Consider the following 22,788-nt stretch of genomic DNA (forward strand, 5'->3'; position numbering starts at 1 on the left):
CTCTGCTTTTTTAATTAAGTTGTGTGTGCTTTTAAAAAGACACACTATAACGTAATAGATATAAAGAGCATTATGGTTTGTTTTGGCCTCACAGTCCCTCCGCAGAAAGCCCTTGACCAGTGTGGCACATGTTTCGTCAGCATGAGTCTGTGTTCTGCAGCAAATGCTCGATGTTATACAGCTAGCCTTGATTACGTCAGCCCTTCTGCAGTCCTTCGGAAACAGGATAGTGGAGTTGTTAGGGTGAAAGCGTTCTGTGCTCAGTCCCCAAAGGAAGAGATACTTTTTATTGGATGGTTTGCCATTTTATCAAAATTAACCAATAACAAAAGTGCTCAACATTTGAGGATATCTCTGTGGAAGTTACAATAACCCCCTTCCCTCCTCCCCCAAAAACAAACATTTTTGATTGGTCATAATCCACCAGACAGAGAGGAACAGAACCGGCGTGCGTCTATCTGAAGTTTATTGAGTTGTAATCCAGAGGTCATATTCAAACATAATCACCCACACGGGATTCATTCATCACTGCAGAAGAGGATGACTTCATGTGGAGGAGGCGATGATGTCATCATGACCACAGCCCTTTTTTTACAGACGTGGAGTGAAGAAATTCATTCTTGAGATGGCAAATGCTGACGCCGCCCCTGTTAAATCTAACAAAGCACTTTATAAGAAAGCTACAATGAATTACAACAAGCAACATCCCGCTTTTTGCGAAGCGCATCGGCTCTTTTCACGCAAGAACAACAAAGAATCAGTGACCTTGTAAAGAAGATAGTTGCAGTCTAAAAAGCAGGACTTTAAAACGCCAACAACCAAAGTGGGTTATCATATCAATCCAATCTTGCGTCCGGATAATGTTTGTTTTGATGAACCTGCCACGGCCCATGAGAATTAACTGCAGTGCCGGCGGCTGCCAATAGAAATCCTCAAAGTGGGAAGAGTATGAAGAGTATCCTAATTCTGTTTTGCCTGGATACAGACTCAGACCAATTTATGAGCTTTGGGTTTTTTTTCTGTACTAGTGGGTCAATATCAACAACTTTGGTTAGAATGAGATGAAGGGGGCGTCATACAGAGGGCTTTAAGGTCAGTTTTGGGTTGGATAGTAAACAAGCTTTATTCATTTGTGCTTCAAGCTGTAGAATGTCCAAAATGTCCTCTCTGGCTCTCTACCTTGTTCGAATATTGTGGGCCCTATTTTAACGGTCTGAAACACAAGTGAGAAGCGCCAAACGCAAGTAGCTTTGTGGGCGGTTCTATGGCGATGTTGCTATTTTACCGGCGGATAAATGACTCTTGCGCCCGACGCAAATCTAAAAAGGGTTGGTCTGAAGTATCCTAATTACCCGTAGGTATGGTTTGGGCGTAATGTGCAATAAAACAATGAGAGTGCCATCTCCCATCCCCTTTAAGAGCCATGAGCGCATTTGAATCTGACGAGTTGATATTTTGACAGCGCGTTTGCAGTCTCCGATGAGACAGATGCATGACCACATGAATTTCAAAGTGTATGCGCGAGGTGCACAAGCAACATTATGCATGCGCCCTTAAAATAGCATCTGAACTACGCGCCACTGCCTTTACACCAGGTATTTCCTGGTTTGTGGTGGAATTGTTTTCTGAAACTGCAAAACAGCACCAGGGAACGTTTGCGCTAGAACACGCCTCCTCCTTCGCCGAACCGCCCCTTGGGGCGCAAGATCATTCCCTAATTTACCGACGCGTGGCGGTGGAGGGAAAAGAACGCTCTGCGCCAGTTGCAAAATAGCAATGATACATGCGTCAGTGTAGAAAGTCAATTGCGCTGGATGCAAGATCGGGCCCTGTGTGTGTATAGATGGAAACATATTGCAAGAAGAAATGTCTGACAACACTATGAATGAAAAATCAAATACCACATGCAGAACTGTTCTACTAGGTCAGGCATCTCCAAACGGTGGAACGCGGTCCGTGTCCGGACCAAGTGACGGTCCTATCCGGACCCATGACCTATTAAAAAGAATGCGATGTATATATGATATTTTTTTTCATTCTTTTTTTTATATTTCACTATACAAAGCATGATTATGTCAATAAAGACATTTTTCACTGAAATACAAATTTAAAGGCAGAATAGTCCTTAGTACAGCCTAAAAAAAGGCAAAAGTAGAGAGATCGAAGAGCGAAGATCATGCACTCACCCAACTCCCCCCCTCCCTCTGTCTGTCACAGCATGTGCATAATAGCGTCACTCAAAAAATAGCCAATCAAATCATTTGTTTACCGGAAGAGGGATTTGGAATGAGAAAATGGCTTGCTCGAAAATTAGGAAAGTTGACCACGAAAACAGACATTTTAAAGATGAATGGACTGACCAATACATGTTCATTCTCCCGCAAGGCAGTACTAAACCTTTGTTGTGTCTTTTATGTGTTGAAACCGTGGCGCTGATAAAAAGCGGGAATATTAAGCGGCATTACGAATCCAAATACAGATCCTTCGAGGAAAAGTATCCCCAGAAGTCAAAGTAAGAGCGCGGAAAATATCCGAGCTGAGAGCTCAGTATGAGAGGTCTACATGAGTCTTCACACACTTATTTACAGGCCAGCAACATGCAAATGAATGCTCACTTAAGATTCCATTGATTATGGGGCAACATAAAATAACTTTCAGTGACGCGACTGTTGTGAAGGAGTGCTTGAACGCCGCTGCCGAGACATTACTGTAAGGTAAACAAAGGGATGAATTGTGGGAAAAAATAAAGCAAATCCCAATGTCAGCTGCAACGACAGAAAATCCGAAATGTTATCAGATGACACATCTGTCACAGCTTGATGCGGCTGTTCAGAGTGCCCCATGCATATCCTTAGCCATTGATGATTCTTCAGATGTAACAGATAATGCCCAGCTTTTTGTTTATGTGCGATTTTTTCATCAAGACAAGAAAGAGATCTGTGAGGACCTGTTGGGTCTAACACCACTTGAGACACACACAAGACAAGAAGATATTTATAAGGCTATTAAGGAGATGCTGTCAAAGAGGGGGATTGATTTAAAAAAGGTTGTCTCAGTCACTACGGATGGGGTACCTGTTTTGCTTACTTGAAATGTAGGCCTAGTGTACCTGTTTTGCTTACTTGAAATGTAGGCCTAGTGCACCTGTTTTGCTTACTTGAAATGAAGGCCTAAGGCTCCCTTTGTGTTTATTTGAAATGTAGGCCTGGTGTACCTGTTTTGCTTACTTAAAATGTAGGCCTAATGCACTTTGTGTTTATTTGAAGTGTAGGTCTAGTGTACCTGTTCTGCTTACTTGACATGTAGGCCTTATGCACTTTTTATGTTTACTTGAAATGCAGGCCTAATGTACCTGTTTTGTTTATTTGAAATGTTAATATGCGTTACTTTGCCTTACTTGTTTTTCATTGTTAAAAGTAAGCTATTTGGGAATTGAAAATAAATACATCTGAAATTATAAGGAAATATTCTGTGTTGATTGTATTTGACAAAAGTAGGTTATTAGGAGGTGGTAGGTTTGAGGTTCGGACCTTTCTTGGAAAGAATTTTTAGTAACTGGACCTTGTTCAATTTCAGTTGAAGACCCCTGTACTAGGTGGTACTAATTAGACACACTCAAGGATAATATCATTTGTTGCACCTACAATTTTATGACATTTTTTAATGAAGCCCATTCTCTGACAGCACTACGAAAGAAAAAACAAATACTGCATTAGCATTTAAAGAGCATATACTAAACAAATCATTACATGAAAGGTGTGATTCCTTTTACACGTAACATATTAATAAATCTATATAACTAATTATCTCCTGCTGAAAATGCTCAGTTTTTTTTATACATTGATTTGAATTCTACTCATTCCTAATTTTGTGTTAACCTCAATATGTTCTTTCCAAGACATACATTTTTTAAATTGTATACATATGTTTGTGTGATTTTAATTAGTTTTAGGCAGTGGATGAATTTCACCAAATGTCAGGTTGACCCAGATGATTGACACATGAGACCAATGTTTCAGATCCATGTGGAAAAATCAGGATAATCTGATTCCTTCAGAAACAAATATTCTATATATTTGCTAGTTTATATATTTCTGTCTCACTCAATGGGTAGAACACGTGCCATTAGCACCACGCCAGGGTTGGGGGTTGGATTCCCACAGAGTACCACTTTATGCCAAGCCTGAAGGACATTGATGTGGGTTGTCAAGGCTGCTCACCCAATTAGGTAGATCATACATGAGGATCAAGGTTGAGCAGGAAACCCAAGAGAAAATATAGTTTAGCTTTGGATTTGGCTTTAGCTGTTGCATTGGCTTGTGGATAATGGCTTTTTTCTATTTCTCTTCTATTCCTATTTTGAATTCATGACATAGTCAAACCCATGCCTGGTCACACTAATTTCATTGTCCAGAGTGCGCGCTATAATACTCATACGCTACATACGCTGACCTTGGTTTAAACACCAATCCTTGAAGAAATATTGTTGGATTTCTTATGAATTAGTCATTTCTTAGGGGATCGATCACACAGAACCTTTTGGCTCAGAGTGGAACACCCCTCCACTCATGAAGAATAATTTTACGAGGGGGAAGTGTCCTTGTTTCGTTATTTCTACTTTATCCAATAGTGGTGTCAGTGGACAAATGGAAACTCACAACCTATAAGGTCTACGGACACGTAGCTGACCGCAGAGCCCATATCTCTCGCTGAAAGAGTTCCCACGTATTGATCCTACCGTAAGACCGGGCCCTGTTTCAATCAACTAATAATCGGCACATTTCTCTACGCCTGGCCGCTTCACCGACACTCATTTCATCTCCATCACCCTCCTCCCGTTACCCCCGACTGGTGGAAATCCAATGAGTTTAAGAGCACTTTATGAATGTCAACCAATTGAAGGAATGATTTCACCTACTTTACCTGCAAGACCGTCTCCGAGACGGGAGGCAGAACAAAAAAGCTTAGCTTGTTTAAATAAGCCCATTTTACTGATGGATTAATAGTAGTTGATAGCGGTTTACATATGAGATGAAGCAGAGCAAAAGGACAACAATATAAATAAATATAAACTCCAGAAGGCCTTTCATATGAGGTTTTATTGCATGGGAAAAGACCAGGATGTGGGTCAACCAGGTTATGGATAACACTTTTACATTTCAATAGTACATTTTAGGCCCGAACATATACAGATGGTGTATCTGTCACTGCACATCCCCCATTCTCTACATTTGTTGTATCTATTGGTGTATAAAGACTTCAAATATGTTTGAATGTATTTTTCATACAAATAATGCCCAATATGAAGCAATGTGTTTGATGTTAATGGATGAGGGGACATCCACTGTCTATTCGGTTCACTCATTTGTTTAACCTGCACCGATGGGACACACTGTACTGAGTCCTGCCAATGCCTGTCAATGCATCACCAATTCCAGGTAAATGTCTCAAAAGTGCCTGCCTAGTTCAGCCTGATAAAATGGTGTGGATATTTAAGAGAAACCACTTATATTCCTACGTTTCCATTTGCTCTGCTTCTGTTTCTTGATTCTGTAATGCAACATACCAAGGAAAGATCTCCCTCGAGAACCGTTCAAATGAGCACGGACATTTTGGAGTGTAACTCCAGATTTTGTATCTATTTTCTTCACTCAAACTGACTGATAATAAGTGTATGAAATATCTTTCAGCTACAATTGTTTCATGTCCTCTAGAGCTTTGCAGTGCTGCCAAAGCAAGATAATCACTAGAAAAAACAATAATGTAGAGTTTAAAATCTTTGATCCTTCAAGTTGAAGGAATTACTTGGGAGGTAGATACCATAAGAAAGATTTTAACCATCCGCAAAAACATTTCAAGAGACACTCATTAAAGTACTGATTCTTTGCTACAACAGTTATTACAAACAATGCAGGTCATTAATCAGAAATGTGCGTTCCCATAATGTTGCATAATGTGTGTCCAAGGGGGGTCTAAAATTAAAGAGTTCCAGCTTCCCTGCTGTTGGCCGATAAACTAAAGCCCCGTTTACACGAGGACACACGCGGGTAAAAACAACAAAATATTTTATCGGAAGTGCCTTTCGTTTAGACGGTGATGGCGTTTTTGGGGCTTAAAAACGCAAAAATCTGAAACCACCCTCCAGAGTGGAAAACTTGAATACGCTCCGCCGAAGCGTTTCCGTCTACAATGCCAAGACGCAAAACTCTGCTCAGATCTGCTCACGTCGCGTACGCGTTTAAGTCACATACATGCCCCAGTACAGGGAAATAAACAAACATGTTGTATTATTTCCATGCGTCGGACCGCCCAAGCTGCTCTGGCAGCTCTAATAAACTTACAGGAGTCTTTCCACGAAATGTACAGGATATGTACAGATAGTATTACTGAACAGAGAAGGATCTGTAATTATGTTTTGGTTTTCGCGGCGCAGATAAGAGAAGAAGGAAGATTCTACTCATGCGATCAGACATGGTGGTGTTGTGTGATAGTGTATCACAGCACCACCTAGCTGCCTGAGATGCATGCCCAATCGAATTCCACACACTTTTGTGTCACCGTATGCACGCAGATTTCCTCCCGAAAACGCTTGTCTAAACGCGGAATAAAAAGTGAAGACGCGACGCCACTTTTGCGTCTTCTGTTCAGAACACCATCATGTAAACGTAGCCTAAAACAAAATCATTTCCGCACCACTCTGCAAAGGCATAGTGGTGGTGGTCCACTGCCAAGTGTCATTTTGTGTTGCCGTTCGGCTCACTCATCCACAAACACACCACACCTATCCCCAGTGTCAAGAGACAGACTCCACGACCAGAAGGGAGTAGGGATAGAAGGAGCCGTTCTGGAAGGGAAGTTCGACTCGGTAAACAATAATAGAATGCATGGAGAAGCAGATCCAGGGGGGAAAGAGATAGAGAGAGAGACAGAGAGGGAAGGGGAGGAGGGGGGAACAAACAATAAATAGACGATTACTTTCTGGTGAGTGGTGTTGACACTGCTGTGGCCCGGATAGTTTCCCGCCGCGGTGCCTCCGTCAGAGACCGAGAGAGGCAGAGGTGAGGGACTCGACAAATAGGAGGACCAAAGAAAACAACAGCAGGGTTTTGGGTTGTGCTGAACCCCTAACCCCTCAACACCCCTGTCCCCCGTCCCCCGTCCCCCGTCCCCGTCCCTGTCCCTGTCCCCTGCTTTGACTTTTATCTTAACCGCTTTCACGATTTTTGTATTTTCCTTTGTGTATTTTTGGTCTTATTGATTTTTTCTTAGATCCCCCTCAAATACCGCTTTACATGTGTGTTTGTAGGCCCAAGAACGACAGTTTAAAGGCACGTAATGGGTAGAACGCAGTTATTTGACAGTTTATTTTATGTTATTCCCGATCTCTGTGAATACACAGGATGAATACATTGAACACATTCATTTTTAAATGCTGTGAAATTCACTTCACAGGAGCTCTGACGAAGCTTCTCCCGACTACTGTGTAGTGTGCTAACAGCTTACCGCACAGCCCGTGTATTTCTCCTAACTGGACACACACAGAGGAAATTGTTGTCAATCTTTTTGTCTGAAGGTGGGTAAGACCTGCAAAGAACCAATTTCCCAAAAAGTCTGCAGGCTTCTTTAAAAAAAACTATTAAAATAACGTTATTACAACTTTTTTTTACGACCGTTATTTCTTAAAGTGATTCAAGTGTATTGAATGTGCCCTACTGTCCCAATAGTAGCATTGGGAGTCAGAGTGACTCTGCCCCTCTACGTGCCTCTCAATGTCCGCCGGCAGGAGAACACAGAGCAGCCAGCCACATCTCCTGCATCTCACACTGTCGACAAAACATCACAATGCGCCAGGAACTTAAAAAAGCCCCCTCCCTGTGACGCGTGTGGGGCCCGCCAGACACCGGCTCAGCATGGACCGTTGATTTCAGACCCCCGTCTGAAATCAATGTTTTCACTCGAGACCCAATATGCTGGCCTCTGCCACCGCTGAGCATGGCCCAAAACAACCCCTCCAGGGCCTGACCAGACAACCACCGGTCATATTAGTCCCAGTCCTGTCCAGGGTTTTAAACAGTGACACAACACACACACACACACACACACACACACACACACACACACACACACACACACACACACAGTCCCCTCCCCCAAAAATAAACTCCCAACAACCACCACCTCCCCGGTTCAAGGGAGGGCATGTAATCAACATGTGTTTGCCCGGTCCACCATCATTGGCGTATACATTCAGATGTAATAATTCATGTTCTGAATGTTTTATGACCGCACTGGGCCGGCCGTGTCTTCGTGTTCAAGAGAACAGTCAGGGTTTTTTTTGGAAAGGTGGACATGGCCAACCACCACTTTAATACTAGAAATGGAAATGCTTTTAGCTTTGACTGCATGCATATATGAATGTTTATTTTGATATTTCATGTGGTGAATGAATTCTCACAAATCAAATATAAATCGTATAAATAGAATACTATTACGACTAACCCTAATGGTATGAAACTAGTACTAACTACTCTTACTTCTAATTACTCCTACTTCTAAATAGTTGTGTTAAAACAACAACCCGTCCTTGATACGATGAGATGCTTGTTATTTGTCGCCAATCCGAGACAGAAGTCCTGTGTCTATCCACCCCCCCCCCCCCCCCCCCACCAAATGTACACATTTGTCATCTCTACAGCCCTGCTGTTCCAACCAGAAACCTGCCCCTTGTTATTGCAGCCATGCATCTCCAATTACATTATATCTGAGGGAGGCCAAGGCGACAGATGGAGTGAGGGAGAGACAATGAGATGGAGAGGAGAGAGAAGGGGGAGAGAGAGAGATGGAGCGTAGAGAGAGGGAGGGAAATGAAGAGGGAGAGACAAAGATAGGGAATGCGCTCGAGAGAGAGAGTGTACAGAGTGGGACATCCAGAGAGAGACAGCAATGAAGAGATTCATAGATCTAGAGCAAAGGAGAGAGAGAGAGAGAGAGAGAGAGAGAAAGAGAGAGAGAGAGAGAGAGCCCCAAGGTACTTGGTAATGCCGTGGGTAGGTTATAAAGAAGATTAAGAGCACCGTGGCGTAATGGATCCATACTGTAATCTTTCATGAATAAAATGAGATTGTGGTTCATAAAAAGGTAGTGGAACAGCAGTAAGAGCGCGCTCTCTCTCTCTCTCTCGCTCGCCCGCTCGTTCGGGACACAAGGGGCTTTCCGGTATTTAGCGTGTTTTTAATGTCGTTATAAATGACGTTGTAAAATGTTAGTGCAGGTTCAATGAAATCGTTGCATGCAAAGACCCTCAACATGCCGGGGTAGGGCGGAGGGTTATTCGATTTTGTAGCCTTGTTAACCTCACAGCGTATGAAAGAAGCGCGCTGATGACACGCTTACACAACAACGTAAACAACGCAAATGAGCGAGTGAAATAGGTCATGTCATAATTCTTCATCCCAGCCTTGGCCCCGGCTGGGACGTCCCCAGTTACGCCCCCCATTATTTATTTTTTTTACATGATTTTTAAAATCGATTAATAGGTTTGGAAAAAGGCAAAAGCCTCTACCTTGCTCGTTAATATTAATTGCAAGACAGGTTGTTATCAATCTCATGTCTATCTATCTTATCTGAGGCCGTGTTACATGGGGTCTATCTTGCGGCTTTTCCACATAAGCAGGCATGACAAATCAGAAACAATAGGCTATCAATACGACATAACACTATCCCTATTCTAGTGCACACTTTGGTTATTGTGGCTGGATCACCTACGCTTAAAACCCATTCGAGTAAACCATTGGGCGTTTGCTGCCCACTCTTTAACCACAGTAGGCCTACTACATTCACCGTGATAAGAACAGGCAAATGAGAATATGCTTTTCTTCATGTTCAAGTTCCATTTTTCTGTAATCCCTCAGGGCAGCAGGGTCTAATGTCTCCCTATTCAGATGCACAGCTCCATTAACCTTTGTTATTTCTACTTGAATGTACCCGACAACCTATAGATGCGTTCATTGGCTATGATTACCTGTGGCTTGTTCGCCTGTGTGTGTGTGTGTGTGTGTGTGTGTGTGTGTGTGTGTGTGTGTGTGTGTGTGTGTGTGTGTGTGTGTGTGTGTGTGTGTGTGTGCAATAAAAAAATAAAGTGTATCTGCTTGATGAGAGTCCCAAGCCCAGCCCCCGTTGAGATGATGGTGCACGGAGGCGGTAGACCACTGCACTGGATCCAAGGGTGGAGGCTGGAGGAGTGAGGAGGGTGGAGGGGGGTGGGTGAGACAGGATGACTTGATCAATTGGTAGCCGCAGGTTCAGAGTGGTCGAACCCTCGCCGCCTCTTATTTGGCCTAACCTCCCCCCTCCCCCCTCCTCGTCACATATAAACACACCACACGCAGACACACAACACAGACCCACACACACAGTCACCTATCTCGCTTCTCCACCTCCCATGCTGACAGAGACCGGTGGAGAAGAGCTGTTTGTGGATCAGATGCTGCTCTGGGGGTCTGTGACTGTCTGTGTGTGGCGGTTGGAGGGAGAGGTGTGTGTGAGATGTATTTGATCACTGCACGAGCTGTAATAGTCGCCAACTGTGTGTGTGTGCATGTAGGTAGATGCGTATACATATATATATATATATATATATATATATATATATAGACGTGTGTGTGTTTGTATAAGGGAGAGGGAGATGTATTCAATCAATACGCAAACGTTATTGTTGCCCACTGTGAGTGTTTGTGTAGACTATGCGTGCCTATTTGTGTCCGTGTGTGGGTGCGTGTTTGTGGATGTATGTATCTGTGTGTGAGTGAAGATGTCAGCGTGTGTGTGTGTGTTTGTGTGAGAGTGTGCGTACAATCAGCACATGTGCGAAGACGAGACCGAGAGATGCATGTGATCGATACACAACCGGTAATGGCTGTTCACCGTGAGAGCTGCGCTCCTCCTCTCCGGCAACATGGCGTGGTTTCTAAGCGACGGAGGGTTAATGTTCTCCAAGTGGCAGCTACAGATGCCTAGCTCAGGCCGCCCAGCACTGTCGCATGTTTTCCACAGCAAAATGTCAAAAGCTACCTCCCATGTTGGGGTTTCTACAGGAAAAAGAACCAGCGCTGTGGTGTTGAGCAGCGTTGATAACGTCGTGACATCTGACATGCTAGTGGCGTTTATTTGTTTTTTTTCCTTCTTTTCTTGACAGCAATACATTCATGTTATTAGCTTATGCTAGATGACAAGTCATCCTCCCACGTGCCCCCCATAAGGGTCAGATATGTTTGCATGATAAATAATGTTTTCGTCAGGGAAACATCAGAATTATTTCCCGCTACTTCCCAGTGTCTTAAAAATACCAAAAAAAGATAAAAGATTCATTGGCTAATAGAGTTCCATGGACATGGACGTTAGGTGAGGGTGGGGGGGAAGACATAATTACATTTGAATTGCAAATTGTCACTACTTAATCCTGGGCGCCACAGGCATGGGAACAAACATCAGCACTTTCACACCAGGCAAGAGAGATGAAAAAACAGAAAAAAAACAGCAAGGACAGCAAGATGGCTGCTGGGCAGCAAACAGCTGACACCATAGGATGTTGTGTACTGATTGCCCTTACTGCTTTTGTGCACAATCACTGGACATATTATTTGTCAGGTATCACTTTTCTGTACATGAATCGTTGTGTGGGGAAAACTTAAAGAAGAAAGGACCATAAAGCAAAAACACACACACACGCACACAGTGACAAAGTGTATCTGAATGCACAGCCGTAGATATTCTCCAACTGTTCTAACACTCACGGCATTCAATTAAATGCATCAACAGAAAACTGATATGAAATATAGCGGTTTCATATTTAAGTTCACATAATATATATATATATATGTATATATATAGAAAGTAAATTGTAACACCACATAATGTATATATATAAATAACTAAGTATTCCAATATACTAGAGGTACAGACTGCTAAACTTCACCGTATGGGTAGTTTTAATTCAATCATGTCTCCAAAAATGCTGTAAAATCTGTTAAATCCTCTACAATGTTCCCAATTGTATCTCTCTCTTTCTATGTCTCTCTCTCTCTCTCTCTCTCTCTCTCTCTCTCTGTCTCTCTCTCTTTCTCTTTCCATATCTCTCTGTCTCTCTTTGTGTTTCAAGCAACTCACAGTCCCTTCCGACGCCCTTAACCTCATACAGCAGTACACATCGCACACACACACACACACACACACACACACACACACACAGCTCCCGCCTCACACACACACGCGACCTTCGTTGGTATTCAGAGAGGCAACACGACACGGCCACATTGTCCTGGAGAGGAAAAAGCCCTTGATTCGAACTGGACTGCATCGTTTCCGTACACTCCATCCGTTCTCCATTTCTTTTTCGCCAACGTACCTTATTACACCCCTCTGAACCTTTCTCCTTCTCCACGTGCATGTGTGAACCAAGGCCGTGGTTTTGTATTCATCCTCCACAACTCAGACTCTCAACACCCATTTCTGTGTCTTCATTCAGGAGAAGGGTTTTAATATGAGATTGAAAACCTGTCGTTGCTTCCTGTTATTCAAACCAGGGACAAACTCAGAGCTTGCTCATGTCCTGTGCATCCATTCTTTCTGTGGTGTATTGTGCGTATGAGTGTCAGACAAAAGCCTCATCTTGTGGATCATTGGTAATTTGGTTTTGCCTCGACCTTTTCCAGCATGGACGTCACCCCTGACGGGGAACTCGCACATCCACCATCCCATAATTGGACACAGAATGTGAAATAAAGTGAGAGGGAGTTGACTGTGGAAAAGAAACATCGATGCTGAAAATACATTTAAAATAACAAAGCAACATCCATAGCCGGCTGCCAATTACTTTCTTTACTTGTATTTCCTGTACCTGTGGACTGCCTCGTACTGCGGCTACAGAAGGATGTATGTTAGACCAGACCACTGGTACAAGAAAACTACAAACCGCTGATGCATCAAGCGTAGCCAGAAACTAGATGGTATTGGCCTCATTCAGGAGCCCTTTCAGGTATTCAAGTGTTTTCTCCTCATCTGCTTTAAATGTTAAGATATTGTGGAAATCAATGGCCAAAAGCCCAATCTGATTATGCAGGGAGCCTGTTGTTTATATGGCTGTAAGAAATAAATGAAAGATTGAATAAGAGATGTAGATTTCCTTTCAATTTGGACACCATGTTGTAAAGGCAAAATAGTTGCCTTTACTCTCCTCAAAGAGGTCAGGGGAGGGTGGACTTCAAAAGGATATCACCCCCCCCCCCCCCCACACACACACACACACACACACACTCCCCTTATCTTGACTCCCCCCTCCTCCCCTTCATGTTATTCTATTCAAGAAGAAAGTATTGCAGAGGTTAAAGCGCAGAGAAACTAATACAAAAGCAAAACGCAAAGGTGATATTTAACTTATTTGGAATGTTTTATTCATCTGTTTTTTATTTATCAAATGCAGGTGTCATCGTTGGCCAGCAAAGACAGAGAGTGCGTGTGTGGGGGGAGGTTTTGCAGAAGCCATTGAAGCATTAACCTTCCACACAATTTGAATGGATAAAGAAAGATGAATAGGAATATATGATGCGAAAGATGTGTATTGATATATATGTATGTATGTATGTATGTGTGTGTGTGTGTGTGTGTGTGTGTGTGTGTGTGTGTGTGTGTGTGTGTGTGACATACATGTATTTGAACATTCTACTTAATTAAGGCACAGTTCAGATACCACCATGCAAGGCAAAGATAAACAAATTAAGAAGTAAAACATGTCAATATGTGGATTGGGCGGGTGTGGAGAAAATCAATTAGCTTTGAAGTTGAGGGCCCACACTATAAATGCTGCAGCGATATTTTTTTTTCAACATGTACGGTAACAGAGTAACATAGATGGGGACACTTTGTTGCTTTGCAGCAGGGTATTTTTTGTGTGCTGCTACCTGGGTCGTGTGCTGATATATTTCCTTTGACATTTTCGCTAGCTTCACTCCATTTTCCAATTATTGTATAATTTCAGCATAAAATACAATTTAATGGTTCAAATGAAGCTGCCTGAAAACATTTGGCTCTAGACAGACTCTTTTCTCTCGCTGTTCTCTGCGTTTGTTTCGCTGTTTTTCTGCCTCTTGTCATCCCTCCCTCCCACTGAATTACTGGCATCCAGGATTTAGTCGTGGCGCAACATTGCCCTCTGTTGGTCACACATCAGATGACTCTTAAATAATCTTTTGCTCTTTGAACATAAGTATTCAATAAGACTGTGTATAATAAGTGCCATGACACATGTTGTCTTGGGATTTAGATTTTTTTGTGTATCAAGTACTTGGTATCAAATGTACAATTAAATGTAATTATGCTGAAGTTCATCCGAAGGTGAAGTTGCCAACTTGCATATGATTCTTTGCAAAACAGGTGTCAGCAGATGACATTATTTTATGCATTCCTGATCAATAAATTCATTTCATTTTAGAGTAGACAGATGAAGAAGTAAAGTGAAACCAATCATAGAGTGCAAGCTTGAGCGAATTAACTCTAAATAGCAGATTGTTATTATCAATATGTAAACTAGGGTTCCTCTCATTTCAGTTTCCCTCAACAACATTTTTTTAAATTAACACTTTTACCTTGCACTTCAAATATTCAGGGCGAAACCGATCCATTTCGCCCTGATCCAACCTTTGGAATATTTGCTATCATTCTATCTTATGTTATTTTCTCCATAATTCTTCTCCGTCCCTTTATCTTTGTAAGTCATAACCTCTTCTGCTTCCCCTTATCTGCTGAATTCTCATTACTCCAACACACCAACTGTTCCAAAAGCACACTCAATATACAGAAATACACTTACAAACAAAAATACCTATTTGTATACATACAGTATCCATGTAAATCGCATGGATATCAGAAATGACATTAACATAGTGTATCAAAACAAAGCAAGTTTTTCTTTTGACGTTAGAAGCTGTTTTGTCTGTGCTTGATTATGAATAAATCTGTTTAGACTTTTAATGCCGCCTCTTCTTTGAAAAACCCGGCTGTGATTCATCACTGTCAGGTGTTGTGTACAGAAAAAGTAAGATAGCCATCATTAACTGGAAGGGGTTCACACACACTGTTCTATTCATATCCAAAGTCTCAGATTATTACCTGGCTGTCTGCTCTGCCTGGGTGAATAAAAAAAAGCTGCTTTCGGAAACGGTTAGTGTTGGAAATTTTCTTTTTGCCGCTCTGCACTTATAGATAAGTGATGCACCCGCATCTCTAACTTTATAAATACTGTTGCGGCAAAACCAAAAAAGCGAACACATGATTGTTTTCATCGTTTTGTGCTTTGTTGCTGTATTCTTTTTTGGTATGTTTCAGTGAATCAGGTCTTGCGTCGTATAATGTGCTTTTAGTCGCATTGCGGTTTCTGCTCATCAATTCATGAGTCTCTCAAACCATAGCCCATGAAACTACGATTTTTTAGCAGACAATACAGGGCAAGGCAAGGCAACCTTGAGGGATGAGAACACGTCACTGCCTTCCAGCTCTGCTGCCACTGAATGGCACCTGAAAAACGCTATTCAAGCATGTCCGTCTTTGTCTCGTAGGCTTCGAGATGGCTCTTGATGATTTTTCTGTGAGGTCTTCACAGGTTTTGCCGTTGGGGTACTTGTCCCTGCGTGGGCTATAAGTGCAAAGATGTGTTCTGGGGATGGGAAGGAAGGTCTGTCAAGAGGCCTTCTCTTTTGGAGTAACATCGCAAGACCTTCCACTGCTTTGTCCTATTTGTGTTTGGTCTTGGCCGTACAAACACGTTTTAGTCCTTCGAGACCTGGTGGTGCACCGATTTTAATAAATGTGCTGGAAGGCCACACTGAGGATTGCTCTGTGTTGAATACTTAATTGTTTTTAGGTAGCAATACCAGGATAATCCATTGTATCACTGTATCCGAGGGTGTCCAAAGTACATGCTTGGATTAAGAGACATAAACGGTCAAGTCTGTAACAGTTTTTTTTTTGTGTGGTTATTATTGGATTGTTGTGCATTGTGTGTGCATGTTGAAGGGAAAATTGTCAGTTAACATTGAAGTCAACATTTTTTATGTATTTTCACAAGTTAACACATAGCACACAAGCTAATAGAAACATAAGCGTTTGCATACAAAAAAGGGCTAACAGCCGCGGCTAACGGCAGATTGCATTCGAGGCTAATGAGGCTGTCTCTTGGTAACAACACATGACAACATCTTCAGCCTAATTTGCTGGACAGAAAGCATCATGGGTGACAGTTGTAGCCACCATTGGTGGCTTCATCTGTAATCCATTGGATTACAGATCCCAACATATTCACCTTTGCCCTAATGGGATGAAAACATGTGACATCATAGCTCCGATATTATCCAAAGCCCGTCTAGCGCCCATTGAATTAACTTGGCTTATTAGGATTGAAAGGTGGTGACATCGTAGTGCCACTAGTGTGCATACCCCTTCTAGAGCCCATGGAATTCCACATTTTGAAGGCTTTGTCTTCCATTAGTCGCTGTGGTGTTTGGTTGAGCCTTGGCCGGTTTATTTCCCGTGTCCAGTAATGCAGAACCTATTCCGTTGAAGTCCTGCAGTAGCTCACATTGCCTATACCCCACTCTCTGCCTGGGAGCTTGGACCTTGCTCTGTCCATTGAACGTTAAAACAATTAAAGACCAAGCCCTTTTAGATGTGTCTATGTTGGATCAAGATCTACGTCAATGTCTGTTAATGGAAAGGAAGACACAAATAGTAAACAAGTGGTGTCCTCTTCAATGCTATATTATTTGACGGGGGGTTCCTACATTACCGTGTTATTTACCCGCCAGGCGTAATGAAAGCACACGTGCGTTGTGGGGGGCTCACGTCAACAAGGGCCTACAACATAGTATTAACAAAGTGGTTCATCGTAAACATAACGAGTCAGAGCGGAGACCGCCTTCTTGTGCACATTACACGACCCACGTGTTATGAATGGCTTGTCATTATCAAACCGACAATTACGAGTGCGAGGCTTTTATTCGCGAAATTGCCGCTCGCAAGCGTCAATGTCAGCGGTGGCAACGGCGGGGCGCTCTGATGTCACCGCTGGTGGTATGGTCCTACCCGGCATGCAACATTCAATTTCAAGCATGAATTGTCATTGTAGATGCTATTGTGGTTGTTGTTATCGGCGGGATAAATCACCACAACATGCTGGTGACCACTATGGCCACTCTAACACCACCACTCTTACGTCCACCACTTTTACAAATGATGTACAATGTTGAAGAAAGAAACGGTGATTGCGATCGCCATTGGTGCTGTTGTTTTCACTGTGTGTGCGTGTGTGTGCGCGCGTGTGTGTGTGTGTGTGTGTGTGTGTGTGTGTGTGTGTGTGTGTGTCTAGAGTAGGTTAGATAAGCTCTGGTGTGTGTCTGTGTGTCTGTATGTGAGTGTGTGTATGCATAAATGAAGTAGGCCTTTGTGTGTGAGTGTGTGGGTGTGAGTGTGGGTGTGAATGTGTGGGTGTACGTGTGTACTTACCTGTCAGTTGTCATCTTCCTGTGAAAGGGGGTGGGGGGTGTCAGAGAGAGTGAGAGTGCAGGAGTTGTGCTCTCCTCGCCCCGCCACCCTTATTAATTGCTGCGTTTTCCACCGGCACTCTGTGGCGGACATGTCTGACGCCAGGGAAACGGAAGGCTTACAGCAGAGGCTCTCAGACACCGGAGACACGCCGAGACGGAGGGCAGCTACTTAGTGAGCGCTCCAGAGTGAGAAGCAGCATTTCAAGTAATTAAAGTTATTAAAGATTTGGTTTTTGTTGGGGCGGGTGGGGGGATATGGAGGGGGTTGTTGAAGCTAATAGGATAGGCTCATACTGTCTTTTCAAAAATAAAAAGTAAATCCAAGATTTTACATTGTAATATAATGCAGTAAAATAATATAATGTTATGATATAGCATAATATAATAATGCTATTCCATTGACTTATCACTGTTGCAATATGGAACGGAATAAAAAAATAACTGACGACAATGCATAGAAAATCTGATGTAGGTACACACACGCGCATGCACAGAAACACACAGGAATATATTGAGCATAACTGTCAAAGGTTGGGTTTGTGTGGGTGATCCATCTAAAAATAAGCATACAGCGTACAATAAGCTGCGCTGGTACTTACAGGATCAGCCCACCATTATGGATCAATTATGCACCATTATCGATCTATTACTGTATCTGTACTGTTTATCATATGAATGTGAGGTAATGTGCAGCTATTACTTCAATTTTATAGGATTTTGCATATAGCCATGATCGGCAGAATATTTAAGCTAAGTAAAAGATCATGTACAGAGAGCGGGTATTACATTATAATCGATGACCAAACCACATTCGATAATTATATTACTCCAATCGTAAACATCGTTATATTTTGACCTACGTTTGTGATGATAAAACATTTGTTTCTCCCATTTTTTTTTCTTTTCAGGCTTAACCTTTTCAGGAAATGACTGTTTGCATTCAACATGCAGTCGTCTGAAAAGTGGGGTTTGGTAATTGGGGATCAGATTACATGGCATATAGGAAATATTGGTGTGTGCAAAGTGGGTAACCAGAATTATTATGAAACCTATCTGTTGGTACCAAATAGAAACACACTTCCGTTCTGGTCTCAGAGGCCAGACCTCAATTTGGAAGGACGGTAAAGGTTAGCATCTACCATGCTATTTATTTATTTTGAAAGGGCTTTGATCCCCTTTCATCAGACAGACTAATAGGTACTCTTGTTCAGATGATGAGGTCCAGGCTTGTTCTTAGTCTCCTGTGATGTTACATCACTGGCCTATTTCTTCTCTTTTTTCAAGAGAAATAAACTTTCATTTTACAGTCCACCTTTCAGACATGAAATATCAGGAATAATGGGGGGACCTAGATAGTGTAATCCTAACTATGAATGTTTATTCAAAACCATGGAATTTGTACTATTTAGATTTTTTTATGTGAATGTCAATGATGTTAAAGAGCGCTGTAGGTAAGATTTAACAGCAATAATTTGAGTTTAATTCGTTCTAAATGATAGCCATCCGTCAGCTGGGGAAACGCTCTGTCGGAAAACTGTTCTGGTTGACTGTGCGGTTGCCTCCTGGCTCATTTCTGACCAATCAGGGCATGTCTTCCACGATTGGTTCAGGAAATCTGTCTTCCCTGTCAATAACGTGCTCATGCAGATTATATAAGCGGATGGCATCCAGTCACAAATGTAGATCTCGTCTTTAGGTATGGACATAAAAATGAATGAAGATCCAGCGATAAGTACTTTCTGAAGAGTGTGACCCAACTCGATCAGCTTATTTTATAAGGACTAAGAAGGCCATGTTTCTCCTATGCCCTGTAATTAAAGGTTTCCCCTCACTGCGTGGTACTGCACCATATACTATACTGCGTCTTCTTAGAGGCAAAATCTGACTTCTGTGTCCTGCACATATGCACAGATCCACAAATATCCACATCAATACTCATATACCATACATGGCCCTTCCTCCAGTCCATGGCCTATGCTTAAGAAAATATGTGCAGTCTTCCCAGATCTTAGCACAGAGGTTTTCTTCAAGTGATCGCTGATTGGTCCAGTGGGAAATTAGTGGGAAGCGTTTCGTGGTCTGTTATTGACGACCTGACACAATAATAAAATAAATGCAATTGGCACAATCAAACGGCTTTCTGTTATGTTTGGTTGCCGATATATTTTAATGATTTGCAACATCTTTATGGATGTATGAAGCTGAGTCGTTCTCGCAAATACATCTGCCGTTTTTCCCGTCGGTTTGTGTTTATACGGGTTTGGAAATACAGTACTACCGCCTTGTGTATACGTTTACGTGACGTCAAAGTATGAATGCAGGCGACCCTGCAAAGATGTATTCGTGTCACCCGAGTCAAAACGCGGATCTTTGCAAACGTGGGGAACTCAGAACTGTGGATTCAAGTATTGAATCCACACAATTCTGTGTCATTTAAGGTTTCGCTCTACCGCTTGGTACAGCAACTAAAGCATTAATCGACATAATAGGAAGCGGAAATGTACCGCCACAACTGTTGGAGTTACGACCATGCCCCTGTCGCCCATGTGGTTTATCTCTCTTTTCACAAGAGGAACAGCACTTAAATGAAAGAAGAAAAGAGGCAAAAGGAAAACCCAAAAATGGGACTCTTTTCCACTTCACAGAGTGAGCTAAAGCCCAACAAGAAGAGTGCCGTGTGCGGTTAACATTGAGATGCAGGGCATGGTGTTTAGGCTAGTCCCGATCCAACCCCTCTTCAGGGTTGTTTATCACCCGCAGTCAGCCGAGTGCGGCCCACCTCACGAACCCGTAGCAAGGCACTCGAGAGGCTTGCTCGGGTGGAGGGGTCGTTCTGCGGCAAAGGATCTATTGGGTCTCTCAGCGGTTTGTTTATCTGTGTACGACAACAAATCAAAAGGTTCAGGTATCTTTCCCTCCACTTCCACTGCAAAATAAGGAACATAATCTCATCACACAAAACCAACAGGGGTTCAAAATATTACGACAGACGGCTCGGCGATGAGATGTACCCACCCTTCCCTGTAGTGAGTAGTCAGGGTTTATCTTTTTTTCCTCAAACTGCTGAAACGTATTGACAACAGACAGGCCAGTTCTTCCTTTCTCACCTGCCCATACAGTATGTTTGACTACAATTATTCACTAGATTCCTAAACTGTAGCCCATTGTCTGTTTGTTTTTTCAAGCATATATATATTATTTTTTTACTCTTTCAGCTTTACGGTTATCTGCTTATGTGACTTTTTATATGACAGTTCATTACCTTTTTTTTGGATATTATGGTCAACTGAAGTCCTTTCTTTCGGCTGCCTCCCCTCTGTCTCCTGTGCTTCACAAGCTTAGCGCCTCACTGTTACTAAGATGGATGATCTTGGCACGCCATCACGCAGCCCAGGGTTAAAGAAGGGTATTTTTGGTGTGCAGCTCCAGGCAAATTAAGACTCATCACTTAGTCATGTTCGGCTGAAGGGCCATTTCATATCTAATGGTCTTGGGCTACATCATCACCTTTTTTTTTGGCATGATTTCCTCGAATTAAAATATATAAAATGGATTACTTCAAAATAATAAATATTTTTTTATGTCGCATGCAATGTTATCAAGCAAAGCGCAGAGGAATTACAGGTAAAAAAACATGACCGTTTTGATTAGAGGAGGCTGAAATCCCAAGGTTTTTCTGAGGCTCTTAGAACTGATTAAAACCTTTATACCAAAACCTTTATACCAGTTGATGAATTCCACCAAATGCTCATGATTTACTTATACACGTGTGTGTGTGTGTGTGTGAGTGTGGCTTCCTCCTGGCTAATTCCCGACCAATCAGGGTATCTCTTCCACGGAAAAGCGTCTTCCCTGTCAATCACGTGCGTATACGAATGATATTAGCGGATGGCATCCAGTCACAAATCAGGATGTCATCTTTAAGTACAGACATAAAAATGAATGAAGATCCAGGGATAAGTACTTTCCGAAGCGTGTGACCCTCCTCGATCAGCTTATTTCATAAGGGCTAAGTAGGCCATGTTTCTCCTACGCCGTGTAATTTAAATTTTCACCTCGCTGCGTGGTTCTGCACCTTGAGATTTAATCGACACGGAGGCCAAATCACACTTCTGCGTCCTGCACTGATGCAAAGAACCCGCAAATATCCACGTCATTACTCAAGTACCATACATGGCCCTTCCTCCAGTAGATGACCTTCGCTTACGTAAAGACGTGCAGTCTCCTCCCAGAGCTTAGCAACGGTTGCCGTTCTCTGCAGAGGTTTGCATCAAGTGATCCCTGATTGGTCTAGAGGGAAATAGACATATTTTCTTGTTTTGGTACGAGAGTGTTATCGAAAGAATGAAATAAATGTTGGTTGCGTTGGTTGTGAAACGTTGGTTGCGATAGACCGAAAGATTTGAAAGATATCTTTTTTATGTCGTAGTCCAACATAATTTAGCAAACCGCCAAGGATTAACAGATAAAAAAAGAACATGACCATTTTCATTAGAGGAGGCTGAATTCCCAAGGTGTCTCTGAGGCTCACAGAACTGATGAAAATCTATAACCAGTTGTTGAAGTCCACCAAAATCTCAGGGTCTTTGTGTGTATGTGTGTGTGTGTGTGTTAGTGTGTGTGTGTGTGTGTGTGTTTGCGCATCCGTGCTTGTATCTGCCTATAAACAGCAGACAACAGAAGGCATAATCTGACTTGCATGCTTTTGTGAATAACCCCTTTGCTCCAACTTACCCTTGTTTTCCCAGAACAACACAGAATTCTCTCTAAAGCTAACGGTGCCTATTCCGATATGAAGTAATTGCACCGATGTTTGTTGAATACAAAGAGGAAGGCGCAACACAATCACCACCATAGTGCATGTGGCCTGTTGGCCAAGGTGGTTGGAGTACGGCAGCGCATCGTTTCATCATCCTTTGTCATGCCTGGTCATCATTAACCTACCACGGTACCACCACCATTTGTTTCTGGGGCGAGAAAGATGAGGGGGCTAGGGGCGGGGGGTGGGTTGGCGCTTGTGGGGGGTGGGGTGCCCTCTGTATTTCCCTGCTCTGCTCAAGTCAGCAGTCTCCACGCAGAGTGATGTGGCCCGGGCCGCTCGAGAGGTCGACTGAGCGGAGATGACGGGGCATCATGAAGACACATGGCGGCTTTTCCCTCCAAGTCTTTTGTCATTAGTGCCTCCTCCTCCCTCGGC

The sequence above is a fragment of the Pollachius pollachius genome (assembly GCF_949987615.1).
Source record: "Pollachius pollachius genome assembly, chromosome: 18".
Taxonomy (NCBI): Eukaryota; Metazoa; Chordata; class Actinopteri; order Gadiformes; family Gadidae; genus Pollachius; species Pollachius pollachius.